Consider the following 23,929-nt stretch of genomic DNA (forward strand, 5'->3'; position numbering starts at 1 on the left):
AGCTGACCCAAGAAATCCTGGTCAAGCTCCTGACCCTGGTTGGGAGGTCTGTAGTAGACTCCCACCGTTAAGTCTCTTTCGCCTCGACAGCCTTTCACTCTAACCCAAAGCACTTCAGAGTGCCCCTCCCCTGGCTCCTTGCCAATGGACGAGGATGTGTATTCCTCCTTAATCCTCATTGTCCCCATTGTGCCACACCAGGCTCATGAATGTGTAGTTCATGGTGTTGCAGGGATCAACAGTGTGGTCCTCTTGTGGATCAGGGACAGTTTCTCATGGTAGGTCCCCGCTGTGCCTGAGACCTTGTTGGCTTCTTTATCCTAAATATACTGGGAATTCAGGCACTTGATTTTAGTGTCGATCTACAGCCAGTTTTACTGATGCTCCCGAGCCAGCATCTGAACCGAGATACAATTGTCGTCTGCCTTGTTTTTTCAGTTGCCTTTTGTTCCCCTGTGCCACTGGCAGTGGTGGCAATGCTTCTCTCCTTGCCCCAGATCATGATCACGTTCAACATCTCACCTTGAGTCCAGTTTGAGGCCCATCTGACAAATCCCAGGGCACATTCTTTGGCTTGGTTCATTCACAAAGGTAGGTGATGGCTGTTCACATGGGAGCAACTGAGCAACAGTGGCAAACTGTGAGGATACCAGTGGGTGCTTGGGGTGGGTGGGGATGTTGACTTGGGGCCAGTACTAACTCCTGGGCAGTAAGTAGACTTTGGCAGGGTGGAAAGTTTGTTCACCTAACAAGAGTGGGAGGGCTAGGAGTGATGCATCCTGTGATGCAAATTTCTTATTTTATCTCCATGGAGCAGACTGTTGTTACCGTAACATGAGCTGGGTAGCATGACCCAGAGATACTCCTCACCAAAGTGGTGTAACTTTGATACACCCAAAGAATACTTGGCATGAGTTTTCCCCCTTTAATGTGCAGTTGCTTATGTTCTAAGTGCCTTCAGAATGTCATAAGGGCAACAAGGCCCTAAATGGAAAATATTAAGTAATCTGAGAAGAGGGTGTGCCACTTAAATATGGGAAAAACGGTTAACATATTCTAACAAGACTTAATATGTTTATGTCATTAGCCAAGTGTTTGGAACTATAGTTTATTCCTACTTCAAAACTATTGATTATTTTTATATCCATTACTGAAAACTATTTTGCAATATCTTAATAACTCAAGTGGTTGCACTAACTTGATCCATTAATGATCCTAAAATGATGCACACTACAGTTATTTTCTAATAAGCAAAACACATACATGTCTGAGGGTTGAATGACTGACATATTTTCTTATAAATGGAAGGGAAAGTAGAGGAGACTAATTTAGTCTGTTGAGAAGAGGTGCATATTTGTTATGCTAGTCTGTGTTGGAAGTTACATTCAAGTAGCACTGGGGTAGGCTAATTAACATGCAGGCAACTAATTAGCGCTGTCTCTCAGAAGTACTTATTACTCACAGCACTGCATGAATGTAGCTGCATTGCTTCTGTTGCAGGACTTAACTCACTGGTACTGCTATCCAGAGTGGAAAATGTGCGGTGTTGACATGTACTAATACACAAGTTACAACACTGGCTAGGCAAAGGCCTAAGAGTTTTAGTGAAAACTTCTGTTTCACCAAGCAAACAACTAAAATGAAGCTTGCAGCCAAGTTTGGGAGAGATCCCATTATCCCCTCTGCCTCCATTATAGAAATAGGACGAAGGCTGCACTTCTTCAGATGGCAATTCTGTTCCTATAACTATTATGCATTATTATTTATGTAGCTCTCAAAGCTATAATACTCCCCGGAGTAGATAAAGACATATTCTCTAATCTTAGTATTTACAGTCTATTTACAGTATCTAGCATGAGATGAGTTATGGAAGATACTGAAGACAAAAGCAGAGGTTACAGCTGATACACAGTAGAAGGGAAGCCACTGGAAAACATGAGCATAGCCAAAGCTTAGTCACATCTACATGAGATGCTGAATGTGCAGTAGCCTGAGACTATTTCTCAGTAGTGTTGTGTGGCAGAAACTGAGATGTGACACCTCTGCCCCCTTCGCTCAGCAACTGGTGCCTCCTGGGTCCGAGGGGGCACCCGGGGTCCTCCCGCAGCTGATCGCTGAGCCAGAGCATGTGGGGGAGCAGGGTCTGCTCCATCCTAACCCATGGGATGCTCCATTTGCCCCATCACTGCATTCACAAGCCGTACCTGGTACCTCGAGGTACATAGAAAAAATATATAAAGCTGTGTCTATGGCCAAATCACTGATTATCTGAATCAGAATCGAATCTTCAGATTCAGATGTGGCCAAATTGAATCAGGACAGTGATTCAAATCAGCAAATTGAATCTCTGTCCCCTGAATTGGGCTGAATCCGAATCCAAATTGACTACTGCTCACTTTGCACGCCCCTACTGTACAGTAATGACTGCGCAGTTAGCAACTTATGTAGATATGGCCCCTGCTAGATAAAACACAATTGGAAATGGTTGGAACAAAATGGTTTGGAAAGGACTGAAGTTGTCTCCAGGAAAAGAGGAAGCGGATCTTCTAGTACCCAAAGGGAGATTTAGCTGATTTTTAAAATCCCGAAGGATTTCTTTATGGTTCCTTGGGAAAATATTTTACTTAATTGTGATACTAGGACTCACATTCTAAATGTTTTTTTTTTTCTGTGCCTCATCCTTAAATTTCAGCCATGTTTGGTTCTGAAAAGTTAGCAGTAAGCAATGTTCAGAGAAAGGAATTATTAATTCATTGTTGGTACCTATATGCCCACAGATTGTGCCATAAAGCCAATCCAGCTGACATCTATTCTTGCACAAAACTGAAGAGGAGACAAAGATGAGCATCTGCATGTCTTTAAAATTTGTCATTTGTTAGACAAGCAAGCAATTTCTAATTGCTAACCAAGAAACCTGTAAAAACATGTCAATGCATCTCTCACATCTCAAAGTTTGGACCTTCCCTATGAGCACAACGAATGGACTCTCTGAACCATATGCCCACACATTTTTGCAGTATTTACTAGCTATCTATGTCAGATCAGTCCCAGTTTCATTTTACTATTATGACAGTTATTTATTGGTTGCTTGGTTGTTCATTTTTTGGTGTTGTTTGTTTCGATTTTATTTTTGTATTAGTTTGCTTCTTTCGGTTTGTTTAAGTTACGTGGTTAATCACATCTTAAGCGTAATGTGTGGCAAGGGCCCAAGTTAAAAAAAGAATTATTACTGATATACAAAATGTATCATATTTACAATGTAAACTCTAGAACATACTGGAAAAATAAAGAGCTAACGTATCACAGAAAATCCTTAAGAAACTTCTTCCAACAGAAACACATAGCAGCTTGGAAAACTGAGACTGTCTAGTAAATAACAGGATAAACTGGGAAGAAGTGTAACCCAATCTACTCAGGACCAGCATTGATCTAGAATCTGAGGTTCCTGACACTTCTTGAGAACCACCTAAAAATAAGACTGGAATAATTTGTATAAGTAACACAAAACTGTCTGTATCTTCCTCTGAAGTTCTTCTATTAACCCATATAGCAATCATAACTTTTGTTTTATTTGTTATCCTTTAGATTATAGCTGAGATTTTTGAACAAGAAAACTAGGAATACTATGGAAGAAAAGGGATTTTGAATTTTTATACACCTGCTCTATTCTGAAAGTCTAATTCTTTTATGCTTTTATACAGTAATTATAGGTACCTGAAAGCACTGTTGTACTTAAAGGTCTGTCAGCATTTCCATTATAAACCCAGTTTTTCAAGAATGTCCCAGCTGTGAAAATTTGCTTTAGCCTGAAACTTGGCATTCAGGTGTCAAATGTGAGAACACATTCTTCTATGGTTTCAGCTGTCTTCTTTGTGACCTCTTCTGCTTGATTAGTAGGGTCAAAAAGAAACAGTTTGGCAAAATCTAATCCTCCTCTGTAATTGGTTTTGAAGTTATATTGATAACAGATATAAATAGAAAATGTTCTAAAATGTTAGAAGAAATTAGGCAATACTATTCTAAGTTCATCCACCAATCTCTGTGTTTATTGGTAAAATATGTAATTTGTTGGTAAAATATGAACTACTTCAGCATTCCAATAATGACATTGTGCATTATAGATTATCAGATTTTTACACTAACCTGGATATTTCCAATTATTTAAAAAAAACTATTTTAAAAGAATACCTCACATATGTTTTGTACTCTTCAGCCAAAATTATTTGATTCACTCTGGACTCAAGATTTAACTCACAGAGGGACAAAAATATATAAGTCCACTATTAAGGTGCCATACCAAAAAAACCCTCAGCTGGCTAACCCTGGAGAAACCTAATTCCCTAAGCAGCTAAATTTCTGATTGAGGAATCTTCTTGGTTCCTCAATTTTGATGCTGGCCATCTACAATGCTGCCTAAATCTTGAAAAACCTGAGTTTCTAAGCACCCAAGTATGGATTAATTTAACAAATTGCACATTTCCTGCACATGTCCATAATTGGCTCCAATTTGGCAGTCATTCTCAGAGCATTTCCATCTTAATTATGGATCTTTCTACCTATTTATATCTAATACCTCTGATATTTATATGAGTAGGTCTGGAACCTCAGTCTACACAGTGACTTCCCTGTAAATATTTAATATGGAAGACATGCAGTGGTGCCCACCCCAGAATGATCCTCCCCATCTATGCGACACTAGTCAGGCCGCAGTTGGAGTACTGCATCCAGTTCTGGGCGCCGCACTTCAAGAGGAATGTGGACAACATGGAGAGGGTCCAGAGGAGGGCCACTCGCATGATCAGGGGGCAGCAGGGCAGGCCCTACGAGGAGAGGCTAAGGGACCTGAACCTGTTCAGCCTCTACAAGAGAAGGCTGAGGGGGGATCTAGTGGCCTGTTACAAACTAGTCAGAAGGGACCAGCAGGCATTGGGGGAGTCCCTGTTCCCCCGAGCACTACCAGGAGTGACTAGAAATAATGGTCAGAAGCTGGCAGAGGGTAAATTTGGACTAGACATCAGGGGGCGCTACTTCACTGTCAGGGCGGCTAGGATCTGGAACCAACTTCTAAGAGAAGTGGTGCTGGCTCCTACCCTGGGGGTCTTTAAGAGGAGGCTAAACGAACACCTTGCTGGGATCGTTTGACCCCAGTACTCTTTCCTGCCACGGCAGGGGGTTGGACTCGATGATCTGCTCAGGTCCCTTCTGACCCTATTAACTATGAAACTGTGAAACTATGAATCCCATAAAGCCACTTACTAAGGAAGTGTAAGACTGGGGTTCAAGTCACTGTTCCAAATTATGGAGGGGCAGTGTTAGAACATGGGTTGCTGCATCCTCAGAGAATAGTTTGGTCATGAAGGAATCAAATGCAAGGGATAGTGCAGTGTCATCCCTATGTCCTCATTCTGGTTTTTCATGAGGAACAGCTGGCTTAGCTTAGGTGTTTAACTTTAGAAAAGGATACTGTTTAGTCAGTACAGCACAGAGGGAGGTACCTTAGTTAGCTCCCTGACTTATCGTAATGCATTTCATGCTGGCAAGATGAGGTTGCTGTGGACTATTTTGAGTAACATATCACAGCTTTTAAAAAATATATTTTTAATGAAAAACACTTTAAAGGGTTTCAGTTTCATTCCAAATGTAGAATGGAATAATTTTTGAAATCCTGAAAATTGAGTTTAGGAAAATCTATTACCTTAAAGTCTCAAACTGAATCTTAGTATCAGTACAAAATATTGCTCATTTAATAAGATTTTGTTTAAATAGTAATATGCAATATTTTTTACAATAAAAACTTAAGTGCCATGCTGGTTGGTCCATCTAATTCAGTATCCTGTCTCAAACAGTAGCTAGAGTAGATGCTATAGAGGCAGAGCATTGAACCAGGTGTCTTTAGAACAGCATTTCTCAACCAGTGGGTTGCAACCCATATGTTGGTTGCAAGTAGGGCTGTGCAACATTTTGGCAGTCGTTTCATTTCAGAGGTGTTTTGGGCCATTTTGGCACCCAAAACACTGAATCTGAATCGAAATGGAAGGCTCAGAAACATCTCTGAAACAAAACGAGGCATCCAAAACTTTTCAGAAATGTTTTGGTAGAAGTTTCAGAAAATGTTGGTGTTTCGAAGCTGGGCTTGCAGGGAAACAGCTGTCCTCAAGTATGTTGGAGAGAGCTGCCTCCAGCTTCCTCTGTTGTGGTGGGCAGAGCAGGGAGGGAAGAGGAGGTGGGGGCAGATCAACACCCCCACAGCAAGGAAGGGATTGGAGCTGGGGCTGGGGCTAGGACAAGCTGCCCAGCCTGGACGGTGGGGCATGGGACTTGGGGAGGCTGGGTGATCATTTTGGTTATCCTTCTCTGTACATTTTCTAAATTCTTCTACATCCTTTTTGAGATGTGGGGCAAAAACTGTAACTGTATTCAATATGTGGGCACACTACAGATTTATATAGTAGCATAATGATGTTCTCCATTTTGTTTCAATCCCCTTCTTAATGATACCCAACATTTCATTGGGTTTTTTGGTTGCTGTTGAACACTGAGCTTTTGTTTTAAGAGAACTCTCTCTACAATGATTCCAAGGTCCCTTTTCTGAGTCCTAATAGTTCAGAATACAGCATTTTGTATGTATAGTTGAGTTTATTTTTCCCCAGTGCATTAGTTGCATTAGTCCACATTGAAGTTCATCTGATTTTTGCCCACTCTCTTAGCTAGGTGAGATCTTTCTGCAGCTCCTCTCCATAATTTTAGGATTTAACTACCTGGAATAATTTGGTGTCATTCACGAACTACACTGTTCACCCCCATTTCCAGGTCATTGAAATGTTGAACAAAATAGGGCCCAGCACAGATCCCTGGAAGACTGCACTTGTAACATCCCTCCATCCTGAAATGTGACCATTTAACCCTATCCTTTACTTCCTATCTTTTAACCAGTTCTCAATCCATGAAAGAACCTTCCCTTTATCCTGTAGCATCAGTCTCTAGTTTTGTTTGACCCAGAGGTAAAGGGTGATAAAGATGTGATATCTTTAGAAAGTAGCATGTTAAAAATATTTTTTTTCAAATAATGTTGTAAGGCAAAAGGCTTTAGAAATAATTTGCACTCATTTTATACATTACATACCTTTCCTGGTTGGTCAGGGAAAAATAGCTGTAGGTTTTAATTTATTTCACTGTGTTAAGAGGGATTTTTAATGTAACTGCTTTTAAGGTATCATGCATGAAATACTGAAGTCAGTGGAAGTGAGTGTTTCAATCCCACATGTTTATGAGACTTGTTTTATCTTGGTCTTTTTTATATTTGACATGCTTTGGACCAGTTAAATCAATACCTTATTTTCATTTCTTAACTGGAAAAAAATCTGCATACATTAGATTACATATTGCTCAGGTGGCAAGTCTGTGGTAAATGAAGAGTTAATTACTATATTGGAACTAGTTCTATTTTCAGTGCAAAAACAAATGATTTGTGATACAACTAGATATAGAATTTCAGAGATATGACTTTTGGCTGTCCTAGAACAATTAATTATACTTATTTTACATATGAATATAACTCCCTATATTATATGAAATATAATGAAAAGATAATAGAATATATATTAAAGAGTTAAAATAGGTGAATGAACACTACAGGTAGATAGAAAGCTCTTTTTATCATTGCCATTGCCAGCAATGTTCTATCCTTATGGATTGATAATAAAATTAGAGACGATGATGGTATCAAATTGGCATGCTTTATCATCTGTTTAAAGTATATATATGGACCATAGTATCTAAAAGCCCCATTTTAATGCATTTATTCTTATGGTACCTCCAATACATTAATTCTCAATCATAGTCCTGAGAGATCCTTTTAACGGTGGAACCATGTGCTGTGCAATATTAGCAGGAGTGCAAATATCTACATGTGATTCACAATGAACACCCAGAGATATCAAATAGGAATCCATAGTGTCAAAAAAATTCTGACCTGTTATAATCTGTCAGACTCCTTTGCAACAGAAGAATTGCGCTAATCATTTTCTGTAGTCAAGGAATGAGTGAAAGCTAACAGCTAGTATTTCTAAGGGGTGCCTTGAGTCTAACCAGGCTGGGAACCACTGCTCTAGTATATAAGAATACTATTCCCTAGATGGGAAACTAAGGGGAGTATAATTGACTTACGCAAATAACTATACAAAGTTCTTGGTGGAGCAGGGAAGTGAACCCACAACACTTGAATCCCATGCCAGTACTATAGCCATAAGGCAACCCTTCCTATTGTCATGGGTGACAGCAAGACTTCTGATCCTGTCACTCAGTGCAAGTGTGACATGAGAAAGGAGCAACATAGTCTCTGGACCTAAAGCTGATTATTTGCTCAATCCTGATCCTTTTTCTTAGGTCAACAGCAGTGTTGATAGGTTCCAAAGGGACTTTAATAGGGGATTTGTCTAAGTAGGGATTACAAATTTGGCTCATTAGGTAGATGCAAAAAGGGCTGAGTAGATACAGAGGATCATTATAAGCTGTGCAACTTTTACCACTGTTTCCATTTGGTAATCAGTTCAATACTGTACAAAAACTGGTGAATAACTCTAATGAACACTTTTAGAAATGGTTGAATGAGTCCATTTTTTGTTTAATATACAAACGGGGATGTCCTATATAGTTCCTAGAACAAAGTATCTCTGAAAAGCTAAAAAGAGAACTTTGAACAGTATGACAAGCACAATAAATCTCTTATTACATACCATTTGAAGAACTCCCTGAATTGTAGCTACTGAATTGCCATTGCTACTCAGTTTAAATAAACAAGTCAGCAAATGTGTAAGGAACAAGTATGACAAAGATAACCCCCTTGCAATCAGTGCTAAGCATCTGGACTGTTTCTGAGTCATTGTTCCGCAAGCCAAGTAGAACTATCCTTGGTTCTGTAAAAGGTTTGGGATGAGAATAATATTCTCTTTGTGTATGAGACAAAATAAGCTACACGCAGAATACTGTCATGGTAAACTGTTGCAGAAATGTGGAAACTGCTTACAATTTAATTTTGAATCTTGAAATACGCCTGAAAATTATTTAATATCTACCATAGTGAACAGTTGACAGAAACATCCACCAATGTTTATTTTTATTACAAAGTTGGAAAGTTTGTTATCTTCCACAGGAGTATCATTTAGCCACTATTTCATTGCCTAGCTGTTTTGCATATCACTGTTATTCAGTGTGTGAAAATGTATTCAATAAGATTTTATCTAAGTCCAAGTCGTAAAGCAAAATCATTGCACTATCTAGGAGGCATTGCTTCAAGAGAGGCCAAGAGAAAATAAGAAACGTTTCATCCAAAGAATTCTTTGAAATGCTAAGCAGAAAATGTTAAGTGAAACATAAAAGGTACAAGGTCACAGAGCTGGTGAACTTCAAGACTATATCATAAATTTTCTTAGTGTTCTAAAGACTAGCCAACACCAATTGATCAGAGCATCTAAGTTAAAACATCTGATACAACCACCCTGTCCCATTAAAAGCCCTAATTTAATCATTTGTACTAACATCAGACATTAAGATTTAGGCAGAACCTCTGGATACAGAACATATGACATTTCTTAAGATTCAGAATCTTCTGCAGATTTTTGTATAGTCTCAAAAACATACTTTTTAATATTTATACTGAATAAGTCTCTCTCACAAAAATATGAATTGCATGTCAAACAAGTAGTAAAAATGTTTTTGCTGATTTTGAAGAAATAAAAACGAAAAATGTTAATTAGGCTGAGTCCCTCAACTTCCCAATGCTGGGTTATTCTAACACTTCTTGACTTCAAGCAAAGATCTAGCAAAATAGCAGAGGAGTATGCAAGTAGTTTGAGCACATATCCTACATAAACAATGAATCTGTATTAGGAAAATAATTAATTTGGGAATGTAAAAGACTCATATCACCATAGTATTGCAATCCCTTTCGTATTGTCGTGATAATCCACTATGTTATCATTAAATTAATAAAATACCCTATGCTGTATTTTCCTCTTTATTTTTTTAACCTAAAGGGATTTTTATTTGGATGTCTACTGCAGAATGTAAATGGATTTATAATAAATGAGACTTCTTTAAATTACAGGCTGTAATCCAGGAAATAACTATTTCTGCAGTAGTTCTGCTGTGCTCACAAGCTTTGGACTTGGACCCCTTGCTTCACTGGTGACTTTACTACTTCCATTCCAGGCTGTGTCTTGGAACTGAGAAAGAAAGCATTGCCTAGTTTCAGAAAAGCTTTCGGCATTAGAAACCAATACTGCCACTTTTATGTTTTAAATCAGAACTTTTAGTAGTGTTCCCAATGGTGAAAAAGTAGATGTAGATAAAAAAAAAACACATATCACTTCTGCTACAAATAGAGATTTTACAAAATTTTCAAAACTATTTTTGGATCATAAAATCTTCAGTTTTCAGATATTTTTTCTATAATCTAGGGCCCCTCTACAAATTACACTTAAGGCATGGTTAACCCGGTAATCACACCTTAAGTTGTGACCCAGAGACATGTTCAACCAATTAATGACATGATAAATAAAACAATAAGCTACAAAGTTAGTCAACAGAAAATATGGAATAACTTTGTAGCTTGTTTTAATTGCACCATTAACCGAACATGTGGCCAAGTGCTCCCTTATGGCTGGGAGCCCCATCAACTGAAGGGCTCCCAGTCACAGGAGTGTACAATGTGCCGGCAGCCCCGCAGCTGACAAAGCTCCCTGTGGTGGCAGCGTTGTCAGCTGCGGGGCTTGCAGCAGGGAGATTGCTGCCTCCCTTCTTGAGCCCCCTCAGCTGTAGGGCTTGCAATGGGTTAGCCTCATGAGGCTTACAGCAGCAGCAGGGTTCTCCCTTCTCCCCTTGACTGAATTTCACATCTGACACGACCTGCAGAGCTCGCAGCAGGGTCAGTGGGGAAAATGTGTCCCAAGTTGCCCCTGCACTGGCAATAAGGCGTGATGGGATCTAATGTGCAATCCCACAATTGTGCCTCCTGCCATATGATCCTGTGATATGGCAGGTGGCACAATTATGTGGATCATGCATTAGGTCCTACACATGTAGAGGGGCCCTCAGAAGCACATGCATTTTGTGGGCATTTTTTGTCACAAAGGATGCAAGAGATCTAAATATATTTGTCCCCAGCCCAAAGTGAAGATATTTTTTGTTTAAAGGATAAAAGGTAAAGTACCATCATTTCACAGTACCTACTGAGCTGTATCACAGTTTCTGTGTTTTGTTTTTTGCTTCTCCCTCCTCCCATCATATATATATATATATATATATATATATATATATAATATTATACTCAGTCATTTTTCTACTTTATCTCTGCCTTGTCTCCTCTTTCCCTGGCCACCACAAATCTCTGTAATTGTTGGGGGTTTTTTTTTTACTCTTTTATCTATTTTTTTTCTTGGACTCCTTCCTCACATATAGCTTCTCCAAAAGGGAGTGTAACCTAAACAATACTTGTCAAACTTTTGAAATGATCACATTTTAGGTTGGTCAGTATTAGTCCAAAGCCTTTTGTCTTCCTATTACTTATGTGTGGAAAAATAAGAAGGCCTTTGTGATCAAGGAATTTGCTGCTTTAGAGATTGTGTACCAGATGGAGCCCCTCAGGAAACCCCTCAGCAGGAGCAGTAGAGGAAACCCCTCAGCAGGGGTAGTATTTCCTACTCGCTATTGCAACGGGAATTTGCTAGGTTCTTCAAGAAATTTAAATGAAGATATGACCTTTAATGGAGAGGCAGCAGTAATGCAGAGCATTCACATAGACATCACAGATGCCAGCAAAGTAGTATATCAGGTAGATGTTAGAAGGGGGAAAGTGCGAAAGAGGATGGTTATAGGATGGGGCTCTTTCTCCCCAGCACATAGACATTCACTAGCATTAGATGATAGTAGGATTTTCTGTGGAGAAACACAATACTCTCCTGGAGAACAGAGAGAATGTAAGCCTGAGTGAGATGTTGACACTTTCTTTTAAGATAGCAGAGCATCTTTTTGCCCTACTTTAGGGAAGCTAACAAAACGACAAGTGTGTTAAGGAGAATGGGATGTAGTTTCAAAAACAAAAAATACTGGGGAAGGAACATGTGCTGATAATTTTCATGCTTAATTCTTAACTAAAAGGTCCTTTTTAATGCTTGAAAAACGTACGTGTCTTGGTCATTCTCAACTTAAAGAAGCAATGGAAAAATATACTTTTACTACTAGGAAAACCTGTTCTGACCAATTTTTGGATGGCGCAACATTGGTCGAGCCCATTAACTTGACAAAATTGCAGACCTCCATGAGAAAAGTAAATGCAGGCACTTTGTGTGTTTGTTTTTTCAAGACAAAGGTCTTGTTTTAGTTTTTTTCTAAATGCAGCTGGTTATTAAAGGAATGCATATACCTCCTTTCATCTGCTAACTTGCCTTACAATATTTTCAACTACTTATACGCAATAGTAACTGTGCAACATCTATAATGTAAGCTACCTACTGTGCAGTTACTTCAGGTGAGATACAGAAGCTAGGAGAGAAAAAACAAAACAGGCCTCAAGCAAGGCCCAGTTACTCTATGTCAGTGTATCAAAATCACTCTGGGCCCTGAGCTCTGGGCCGGATGTGGACTGCAGGTCTCCTCCCAGGCTGGATCCTCAGGCTCAGCAGCAACTGGAGTAGGGCCCCATTTGGACAACACCATGGAGCCACATTCAGGTGGCAGCCTGGGTTTTGGGCCAGGTGTAGCACATTTCCAAGGACATGCAGCAGTGCAGGTGTAGGGGCATGCAGTGATGTAGGACGCTGGGTTTTTGGTTGTAGCCGTGTTGGTCGAAGGACATAGGCAGGCAAGGTTCCTTGAGTAGATGAGATATCTTTTATTAGACCAACGGAGTAGTTGGAAAAAAAGTTCTTAGCAAGCTTTTGGGTGCAATCACCCTTCGTCAGGCATGGGGAGTTTCTGCTGTTCTTTGGCGTCTCAGAACAGCAGAAACTCCCCATGCCTGGCAAAGGGTGATGTCACCCAAAAGCTTGCTAAGACCCTTTTTCCAACTACTCAGTTGACCTAATAAAAGATATCATATCTATTCAAAAAACCTTGCCTGTGATGAAGGATTGCATTCAGGCAGTGGTATGGGTCCAGAGGCCTGCTGCCAGCCATGCCCTTCAGGGTTTAGGGACCCTGAATTCTGAGGTGAGCCAGGACCCCCAACTTTTGGTAACCTGTGGTCTACCAGTGGGCTGAATGGCACAGTTCCATGGGTTGGATCCAGCCCACAGGCTGTATGTTTGACAGTCTTGCTTTATGTTTTTTCTCTATTCTGTGGCGATGTATGAGAAGCAATGATCTCTCAGAACTCCTTCTTTCTTTCTTCTTACCAGTTCCTGGGAATGGAAGGTTTGTAAGGAATCCAAAGGATATGGGAAAGAGCTAGGGTTACAGCAATGGCTGGACCAACTTTCAGGTAAAATATGACTCTCAGCAAAGAATCTGCAATGCATGCAGACATCCTGGATGCTAAAGAAGTGTTTCACCTCTGTGATGCAGAATGCCTCCCAGTGCTCCCCACAGGGCTTTGTCAGCTCTATAATAATTTTTATACAGGCTTTTGCAGAACAGCCACCATCTAGCCCCAAATTATTACATACACCAGTTAGCTGGACTAGTGCTTAGGTTCTTTTTTTCAAAGTGCATGGTTATGATTCCCCCCTTATAGATAAAAACAAATAGAACAACTATTGACAGTATAATTATTGGCTGTGCAGGCTTTTGCTTCAGTGTCTCTCATAAGGTGGTATGAGCAAAACAAAGAAGCAAAGAAAAAAAACATTTCTATATTGAGAGTTTGCAGTAGAAAGGAAGGGAATTCAACAAAATTAAGCTTATAAAGTTAATTAATGGGCAGGACTTTGAACAATTTCCACCTGTCACCATTTCCTAGAATAGCTGTCTTTAATACTAATGTTTTCACTGACTTTAGAAATGTCACTCTGAATTCCCTATGGCTCTGAAGGGAAATGCACCAGCACAAGATCTTTAGACTCAGAATTACTGTTTTGATTGAATAACCTGAGAATCTTACAACTTTCAAACCGCTGACATCATAAACAATTATCTTGCATGTAGAAATAACAAATTGTATTGATCTCCAGACTTCGTACAACATAAATCAATTGAGAAGCACACGCTTACTTCCATCAGCTTGATATGAATACATGTAGAGAGTAGAAGCATCTGCTGAGAAAATCCATAAAAGCTGGTAGCATTCATTTTACCAAATTCCAATAACAATCCATTAGGACTTATACCTTGTTAAATTAACATTAAAGACTTCTAATGGATTTCTTAATTAGATAGTTTTAATAACAAGAATATTAAATTAATTACCCACAGACCAGGCATCTCTTTTTAATAAACAAAAATGAAATGCAAGATTTATGCCCCCCCAATAGCTTTGCCAATGCACTGTAATTAATTATTCACCTGCCAAAGACTAAATAGAGAAAGATCTTTATGCCTGCATCAGAGAAACTCCCTTTGGTGATTTCAAAGAGGAAAGACTGGCTGCTTGTGCTGCTTCTGTTATTCTCTATTCTGCAGAGGCTACTGCAGTTCTGATGCTGCATAATCATATTTCTCTTCTCTACTTATTTAACTGGGCTCAGATTCTTATTTTCAGCCTTCTAGAAAGGTAACCACTTTTCTTCTTTTTTTTCCCCCTCTCCCCATACTGTCACTTTTCTGGAGCAATTCCTTTATACCAACCTCTCACATATTCTTTCCTTTTTTCTTTTTTAGAGAGAAAGGACTGTAGCTTCAATCAAATCAAAGGCTCCAGAAGAATCAGGAAGCTCAAGGAATCCCTGGTGGTTACAGAAATGAAATAAACCACTTCCCAGTGCTTTCAAATGTAAACCAACAGACCCCTTCTTATGACAGCAATCAGTTTTAGGGTCTGTGTTCTGTTGCTCCATGGAAACTCTTTATATAACCAGAAGAAGAAGAAACTGCAGTACTGTGAGCAGTCAAGAAACTACATGCATGGTATAACCTCAAGCTAACAAGGTACTATTTGACACCAAAAAAAACCACCCTGTACATTCTCCTTTGTAGCCAGACACCAGCAGAGGGCTCCACATACCTCATTAAAGAAACAAGCAAAAAGGTGTGGGAATGAATTTGTGAATTCACAAGGAAGAAAGTATAATCAAATGAATTTAGAACGTAGATCTCTAGGCAGGTAACTCAATTATTGGTTGTGTGTGTGCGTGCGTGTATGTAGTTGCATAATTAAGACACATGAGAGGAAAAGAGCTTTGCCCCCAAATAACTTACTCTTGATCCTGCAAATAATTCAGTATTTAGTCATAGACATTAAAGTCTATTGACATTACAGCCTTTCATAAGTGAAGTCATACACATGCTGAAGTGTTTGTAGGATCACTGTATCAATGGATATAAAATATGTGAGAGAACGAAAGGGAAGAAAATGCAAGTGAAAGAGCAGCAAGGTTTAATAAGTTACCCCATGTTAGTGGGACTTTTTTTTCTCTCACTTTGCCTATAAAATAAATGTTTCTTGACTTCTGACACTTCTGTGTACCATCTAGAGCAAGTCCTTGGCAGAAAAGCCTGCCAAGACTTTTGCATCTGAAAAACTATAGCAACATACAAAAGAACCTGTGACTTTTCCCTCTGCCAGTTGTGATAAATTTTGGCCAATATGGATAACAAATTCCTACATATAATCAATTATTAATTATCATAATTAATTAGTTTTTATTCACAGTTGGCACTGTCAAACCTTGATGTCAGTTTTCTTTCCTTGTTGTAAATACACAGGGAAATTGAGACCTCATGTATAGTTGTTGGTAAATGTTAGTATTCTGACAGAGACTGCTTTCGTTCCCATATTCCTTATAAATGGGTGGTCATGAATAATTTTGATATTGAAAATTTATGCCAGAAAATATGTTTTGAAAAAAATTGCATAACGTCAGAAGTGAAATCATTAATTTAATTTTAGAACATAGTCTACTCTTGTAGATAATTAAGGAGGCCTTCCATATGTTAGAAAAGTCATTATTCTGGCATTAAACCATTTCATTCATATTTTACCTCATCATTAATGGTAAGAACATTCTTTAGAGTCAGGAATTTAGAGCAGATCCTTACTGGAATACATACTCTCTTCCAAACACCTCTTTCTGTGTGGGAAGAAACAGAAATAGCTTAAATCATGAGTAATAACATAAAACAAAATGGGTCTCTATTTTTGTAAGCTCATTTGTTTTGCAAACTATTAGAAATGATCAATAGATATAACTGCATGGTAACCATGCAGCATTAAATCAGAAGACCCATTGGTCCTTTCAAAAGACAGATGACAAAAGCAAATAAAAAAAAAACCCTTTTTCAGTCAGCCCTCATTTTTGCAGGGTTTTCATCCTTCTGTACACCCTTACAATGCTTGTATTATATTCTATGACTAAAAGAGAATAATTATAACCTCTGTTTGACCATTTAGACAAATGGCTTGTTTCATCAGGTAGCACCCAGTGAATTGCAAGACTGGGGTTTCACGAAATACTCTCTTTTGGTGCTTCGCAGTTAATGGGCATCTTGCAATGTGCAAACCTTTGTGGCTTGGTCCATCAAAGCACTTAAACATGTGCACATGAACAGCCCCACTGGAGTGCAAATTCCACTTCAACAACCTGAATTCCAAAAGAGCCTCTTCTTATTAATTTTCTCTCAGAATATCAAGTTGGCAGTTGGTGGAAGTTGCACCAATTTTCATCAGGCCTCAGCATTATTAACTAGCTTGCATCTACCCAGAGCCATATTGTTTCTGTTTCATTGTAACTACAGTGCCTTGTACAAAAATTCAACCCTGGAAAATATAACAAACTTATCCTGAGTTTATCACATTCTTTTCACCCACCCTGATGACACCCATGGAACATACTTGCAGATGTCATTTTTATAGGTCTTCTTTTGAGAACCTAAGTTTTGGTGGTAGGCAATATGATTTTATGGAGGACCCAGAACCAGTTTTAAACTACCTTTGTCCTCATAGCGATAGACTTGTTTTGTAATAAGAAAAAACAGGGCATTTTTACACATGCAGGGAGTGGAGAGCCTTTAATTAGAGTGTCTCTTGAGAATTTAAAAGGGAAATATACTTGTTTATGCATGCTATGTCTTGTGATGATCAAAATCCAAAGTGGTCTAATCATGAGGTAAAAGGCATATGACACATATTTAAACTTTGTTTTAGCTGGCTTCAATGCACTTTCAATACTGTCATTTAAAAGTATCTCAGGCCACCTCTACACATTACAGGTATATCACAATTAACTTGTTAATTATGCAATTACCTTGAGAACAGCTACATGTGCAAAGTAGCTACCACATGATAAAAAGCTCAGACCAACTATAAAATTAGACCTCAAAAAAAATGTACTAACTTTATAGCTGGTTGTTATTGACCTGTAATTTGCACATGTAGCAGTGTCTCCGCTCTGACTTGAAACTGATGGAGCTCCCTGTTGCGGAGGTGCACCATGCCCAGCTAGATCTGGGAGTCCTGCAACAGAAGGAACTCTCGTCCCCAACCGATGTTGACTCTAGGTCCCAGAAACACCACCCAGCTCCACAGCTGTGGAGGCTGAGTCCCTGCAGTGTACTTCCTGGTCCAGGACATAGCTGAGTCCCAGCAGCCATGAGGTATGACTGTGATCTCCCTGCCTTGGCAGTGCATGAAACCCCTGGAACTGAGAGATGACTGAGGAGGTCCCAGCCATGTGAGCTTGCTCCCTCTGCACCAGCAATAAGGCACAATGGGATCTAATGCACAATCCCCCTATCACACCTCCTGCCATGGATGTGTGGCATAGCAAAAGGCACAATTATTTGGATCATGCATTAGATCCAATTGCACATTTACCTGCACATGTAAAGGGGGTCTCAGTGTTATAAACCATGAAAACAGAGAGGAGGAAAAGTTGTGCAGTTACATGCGGCCACAACTATTTTTATTTGCAAACATGCCTACCACATTGCTAGCCTGAATAACATTTTTGGGCTACTAAGCATATTCTGTTCCTGAGGCAATAACTTCACCAGTGGAATCTGTTCTTGCAAAATGTGCTTCTTTTGATTCTTTGTCTTTCTGTTAACAGCATGAGAATCAAAATGATATCATTATACTAATGCAATTTAAACAGAAAAAAACAATCAAAACTGATGTTCTAAGGCAGTGGTTCTCAACTTTTAGATCTGAAGCACCCAACAAGAGATGGAAGGAAACCCCCAGAAAATCCTTTTTCACTCATTTTTCGACTACATAAAAATAATAGAGCAATATTTCTATTACAAAACCTCAGACAGTAGGTCAGAACGCTTCTAACACTACAGATGTCTATTTGAAATCTTTAGGTTTATCATGTGAACTGTGTGCACACCTAACAGTGTGAACATTGCTTGGCACCTGTAGCATCTTTGAAAGGATCTCAAGGCTGCAGCACCCTGGTTGACAATCACTGCTCTAAGGTATAGCCTTATGAGTATTCTCAAAGTGCAGGATTTTATCAAAGGTAAACCCAGGTCAACAGGAATATCAAGAGACACAAGGATTCTGTGCATGTCTGTGGGAATGCCTTTAACATATACTCCAGCTCTATTTCAGCAAAGCATGAGGTATTAAGAAATGTCTCAAGTGCTTTGCTGAATAGGTATGACCTGCAGAATTGGCGCTTGAGTCATTAATGAGAAAGTGACTTCAACAACTATTTCAATTTGATTTTAATCATAGCCAAAATCCATAAATGCCCACTTAGCTATACTTTACATATTCATAAGCTCTATCTCTGTGCAATTTCAGATGGCCAAGACTGTTTTGGCCGCAACTTCAAGCCATGTATCAACAGTATTAATGTCTCTATTTGCACTCAAGATATATTACTTTTTGGCTAATGTATACAAGTCTAGCTGCCAGCTGGCTTTTCCAAGTCTTCTTCCCAGCAATGGGACTAGTTCCCTGGTGGACAAGAGTAGACTCTTCTTATAGTTGTAGTATTTTAGGTATACCAGCACAAGAATTAAATAATATTAAATTAATCAAAATGTTTTAACAGCCCAGATCAGCCCATACCTTTGCTTTATTTTGTGGTTTTAAAAATCTGTTGGCATTTTTCTATTTTCTCTAAATAAATGGTAAATCATTAATCACTTTGAACCATTAGAGCTGTTATTTTTAAACCTATCTTCCTTATACAAAACAGAACCTTTCTCTTTCATATTAATTAATATCTCATTTCACCTTTTGGCAGTGAAGAATATTTTAGGATAAAAATGATGTTAATTGAATAATACATTAAGAAAAGGGGAACTGAGAAATGAAAAGATTCTTATATGTTGAAAAGTCTTCTAGCTTCTTTTTTGAATCATCATCTCTAAAAACCAGCTTGCCCTAGAAACTTCAGGTTTGGTTTATTTAGTTGTTTTCAAAGAGCTTTTCTCCTAATCCTGTTTTTTCTTGTTCATTACTTTCTGAAAAAATCTCAGATTCATTTTTCCTGATCCTTTATTTTCATCTCAAGGGCAAGTTTTTGATTTGCTAAGTTTAAAAAAAATCTGTTCCTGTGTCTTTGCTATTTCTTTTATAAACTAATGATAAAATATATATCTTTGTTGTACAAATATATTTGAGGGCTAGATTTATTTTATTTTTTATTTCTTTTATTTTTTTCTTAAACATCTCCATTCCCTAGTAGACATTTAAATAAAGTGAGCAGTTTCCAGAGAGCTCAGACAAGTGAAGTTTTGAAAAGCTGGCCATTTTATGTAAAACCCTGGAAGTTGCTGAGTGTTAAGCTCCTATGAATATCTGGCTATCAGTCTTTTCATGTGTGGATAAAACAATAATTACTCAATTTTACAAGCTAACGTCTTCCAAGTACCTAGCTCTTGTTCAAGCCTTTCTCAAAAGGCTTTGGAATAATATAAAACAAAGCAGTAAGTGATTCAATGATCCATGTTGCTGCAACAGATTGTGATTTTCACTAAGTTTAGAGTTTAGAATATTGCTTATAATATTTACTCCCTTCCGTTGCTTCCTTGAGCAGTGGAGAATATAGTGGGAGGAAGGTTACCAAGTACGTACAGAACCATGGCAACAGGGACAAAGAGAAACCCAGAAAATAGCACAGAAAGGAAAGGATGGAGGCTCCCTTTCCACAGTGTGGTCCCCATTCACATACTTCAATGGCTATGTCCCAGAAATTCTGACTATTACTTCTTATCTTTTCCCCATGGCATTTTTTTAGAAGATTTGATTAAGTCAGGTTATGTATTTGCTAATAACATGTTTATTGGTCTAGATATCTGTATGGGTTATTTTAGGTCTCTCTCCTTTCAGATAGGTACAACCTATTCCAGATAACCTTGGTGAAAGTGACCTAATAGCTGAGGAAATTATACAGAACCAGATTCTAAACTGGTACAAAAAAAGCATGGATACCACTGATGGATGGGCTTGGTCTTTGATATGCCATATGCACATACACACAACAAGGTTACTATCAGCATTTTAACTTCAGAGTACTAAAGGTTTAGACTTCTATTTTCAAATTTTGATATAGGTAAAAAATTACCTGACCCAGCAAAAGAGCTTTCAGAAAAGACAACATATTTTCATCATAACATTTTAAATACATTTTGAAGAGGGTTCCAGGATATACAATATGTAATCATTCTTCATCCTCTATCTTCCTTTTGTTTTAATTCCTGTGAGTCCTTCTTCTTGAAAGTTTCCCAAAGTGGCAGACCATATTGACCTCTGCTCCCCTTGCCTCTTGTGACTGCTATCAGATTAATGACTTTTGGCAAAGGTTCTTGCAGGAGTGTTTTGGGAACAGGACACTAATTCACGCACAGACTAGAGTTCAAGGGCATGTCCACACATGCAAGCACATGCGCTTGCAGCAGCTCAGATAGAAGGGGTGCAAATTTGAGCCGGGGTTTTTGCCTCAGTGCACATGCTTGGACATGCACTTTGTTGTGGAGTAAATTGTGCCACTTCAGGTAAAATAACCCTTCCTGGCTCCTCCTGGATCTGCAGCCACAGGGAGCTAGAGCCCGGGGCCAGCACCTGTGCTATCCCCAGTAGTATAAAAAGCTGCCCTGACCCCATCAGTACAAATAGCTGCCCTGTCAAGTAGCTCAGAGATACTCACTCGCAGGAGCTTCTAGGCGCCAGCCAGTTGGCACCTGTGGGCACTACCCCTTGTGCCAGCTGGAATGCTGAAGCAGCCCTGAGACTTCCCTGCACCCTCTACCCACTGCAGCAGTCTGGCAGTGGGGGCTGTTGTCTGGCTGTGACCTGCTGCACACTTGCAGACCCAGATGGGGACTGCACAGCTAGTAGAGGCATCTGCCCCGCAGGGCCAGCTGCCAGTGGGCTGTGGCTGTGGAGTTGGCTTCTGTGCAGCACTACTGCCATGTGTGCCCCCTGCCCAGCCATCTGGGCAGCTATCACCCGAAAGATGTTACAAGTGTGGTGGCCTGCTTTGAACTGTCAAACCATGTCCCCTGGCCCCATTTGGCCAGGATGTCAGCCACCTTCATCTGGGTCCAAGGTGCCAGCTCTGAGCAGGCAGGGTCCTGCCACTGGCCTCCCTAGCAGGAATTCTGGTGTTCCCTTTTTGAAAACTGAAAAATCCCTGATAAAAAAATCCCAAAGTCACTCTGTAAAATACCCCAAAATCCATGTTCCTCTACAATTAAAACAAAAGACCACTAGAGAGAGAGAGAGAGAGAGAGAGAGAGAGTGAGGCAGAGACAGCAATCAGTTGGGCAATGTTTTATTGATATATCTACAGTGTTAAAGCAATGTGGAAGCCTACCAGTGACTCCATCATAATAATAAAGTGAATTCTAAATACATGTTTCACGAATTCATGAATACATGAATATATATTTTGCTGCCCTCCCACAGGGGCTACGGCCCCCACACAGGGGTTACAGACCCCACAAAAGGGCTACGGCCCCCCAACAGGGGATATGGCCCCTCAACAGGGGGAGAGCAGAGCAGGGATTGGAGAACTTGAGGGGCAGGTGGGGGATGGGGCCTGGCAGGGCAGTGCTGGGGGGGCCTGGGGGATTGGGAGGGGCCAGTGGGGGTCCCCCCGTAGTCCTTACTTACAGGTACTGAAGCCCTGCTGCTGAAGCACAGTGCCTGGCAAGCCGTGTACTTCAGCATCAGGGTGAGGGGCCAACCACAGAGATGCTCTGTGGAGGACCCAGCCTCCGGTTGCCTCACAGCATGATCCAGAACCATGCTCTGCCCTGCTTTTTTAAACTCTGTCTTTTTTAGACCCCTGGATATACAGGGGTCTAATTTTCTCCCCACACTGCAACCTTGCAGTGTGGGGAACATTTTTTCATTCCCACACATGCCTTTTGCCTCATCTCAAAGGGGTTTGAGACAGGGCAAGAGACACGTGCACGCTCGTCTGGATGCTCCCCAACAAATTAAAAAAAACAGCTGGGGCCATTTTTTAAATGAAAAACTTCTGCAGCAGGGAGTTTTCAGATACTGAAATATGGGCTCCAACTTGCCTATCTAGTTTGATCAAAAACTGCCAAATTCCATGTGTATGAAAGATTGTTGAGCCCTACCTGTCAACTTAAATGTGAAGGAATCATCCCTATGTTATCATTCCAGGTACTCTTTGAGTGCAGAGAGAAGTGACAATTTTTGCCCAGTCTGGCCCCAGAAAGCTTATGGTCATGCCAAAGCACATGCATATGGCTGCAAACAGCTTAAAAAATGGCTGATCAGGTGAAAATCTGACCCCTAATCGCATGAGGGGCCAGATGAAGATGTTTCAAAACTGAACATCTTCTGTAACTTCTGTCTGCCCTGCCTACCAACCTGTTACTGTTTTCAGAATGGGAGTGGGGAAAGGGAGGAGAGGGAGTTCAGTCTGTGTGTGTGTGTGTGTGTGTGTGTGTGTGTGTGTGTGTGTGTGTGTGTCGGGGAGGGGTCCAATTCACCCACCCTTCCCTCTATAGCTCACTGGGGAACCCTACAATGAGTTCCTTCTGCTCCCTTCCCACACTCCCATTCTGAAAACTCTGCAGCCTAGCAGGGGCCACTGCTAGGGGCAACCATCTGCAGGCTGGCAGTCAGCAGCTAGATTCTCCCCCCTGCTGGAACCAACAGTGGACTGTTTGTTCCAAAGGATTGTTGTATGCTTCCTCAGTTACAGCGGGGAGCTGCATTTCTACCTGAAACCCCTCTCTCTATCTTTCCTTTATGTTTCCATGTTTTCTCTTAGCTTTCAATCTACAGTCACAGTATTTGTCTGACAGCCATTGAGCCAAAATGCTCACTTGAGATTAATGCTTATGCTAGAATTTGACATTGGGTGAGGATGGGGAATCCACAGGAACAGAGGAATAATGTATACTCTAAGGTTTTTCTAGCAAATTAATGTGTCTTCTCAGTGATATGGTTGCCCTGAAGAAAAAGAAGCTCCTTTGTCATAAGGTATCAGTGGGTGAGTCAACATGAGATGCTATACAGCACACAAGACTAATTTCCAAGCAGTAAATCATCACCATCCACACATGCACACATTTACAGTGCACTAAATTAGTCTACTGTGCAGTTACTTATTACCCATAATACAGGTAGTAAACTAACTGCACAGTAGATACTGCATAATAGTGCATGTGTAGATGCTGGCCGGGAGCAAGTTTGCTACCAGTCAGCCCCTACACTAGGGGGCCACAAGGGATGGGGAACTCCCCTGTTCCTGCCATTACTCAGCTCCCCAGGAGCTGGAAACCAGGTAGTGCTATGATAGGGGAGCTATCTGCCCCACCCCATCATGGTGCTGCTCACCTC

The 23,929-nt window shown here is 40.1% G+C and overlaps 1 protein-coding gene and 1 long non-coding RNA gene across 2 annotated transcripts in view; both read right to left on the bottom strand.

Annotated features, from left to right (window-relative positions):
- LOC109303229 overlaps positions 1-7,383 on the bottom strand; it is a 13,901-nt gene extending 6,518 nt beyond the window's left edge. The window contains exons 1-2 of the long non-coding RNA XR_002099028.1: positions 7,370-7,383; positions 1,633-1,634 (exon numbers count right to left, since the gene is read on the bottom strand). This is a non-coding gene — a long non-coding RNA (uncharacterized LOC109303229). The remainder of the gene's footprint in view (positions 1-1,632; positions 1,635-7,369) is intronic.
- Positions 1-23,929, bottom strand: part of FAM155A (family with sequence similarity 155 member A) — a 1,105,155-nt gene that overhangs the window by 475,055 nt on the left and 606,171 nt on the right. The window lies entirely within an intron of this gene.

Source organism: Gavialis gangeticus, unplaced genomic scaffold (genome assembly GCF_001723915.1).
Source record: "Gavialis gangeticus isolate Ggan-Ray unplaced genomic scaffold, GavGan_comp1, whole genome shotgun sequence".
Classification (NCBI taxonomy): domain Eukaryota; kingdom Metazoa; phylum Chordata; order Crocodylia; family Gavialidae; genus Gavialis; species Gavialis gangeticus.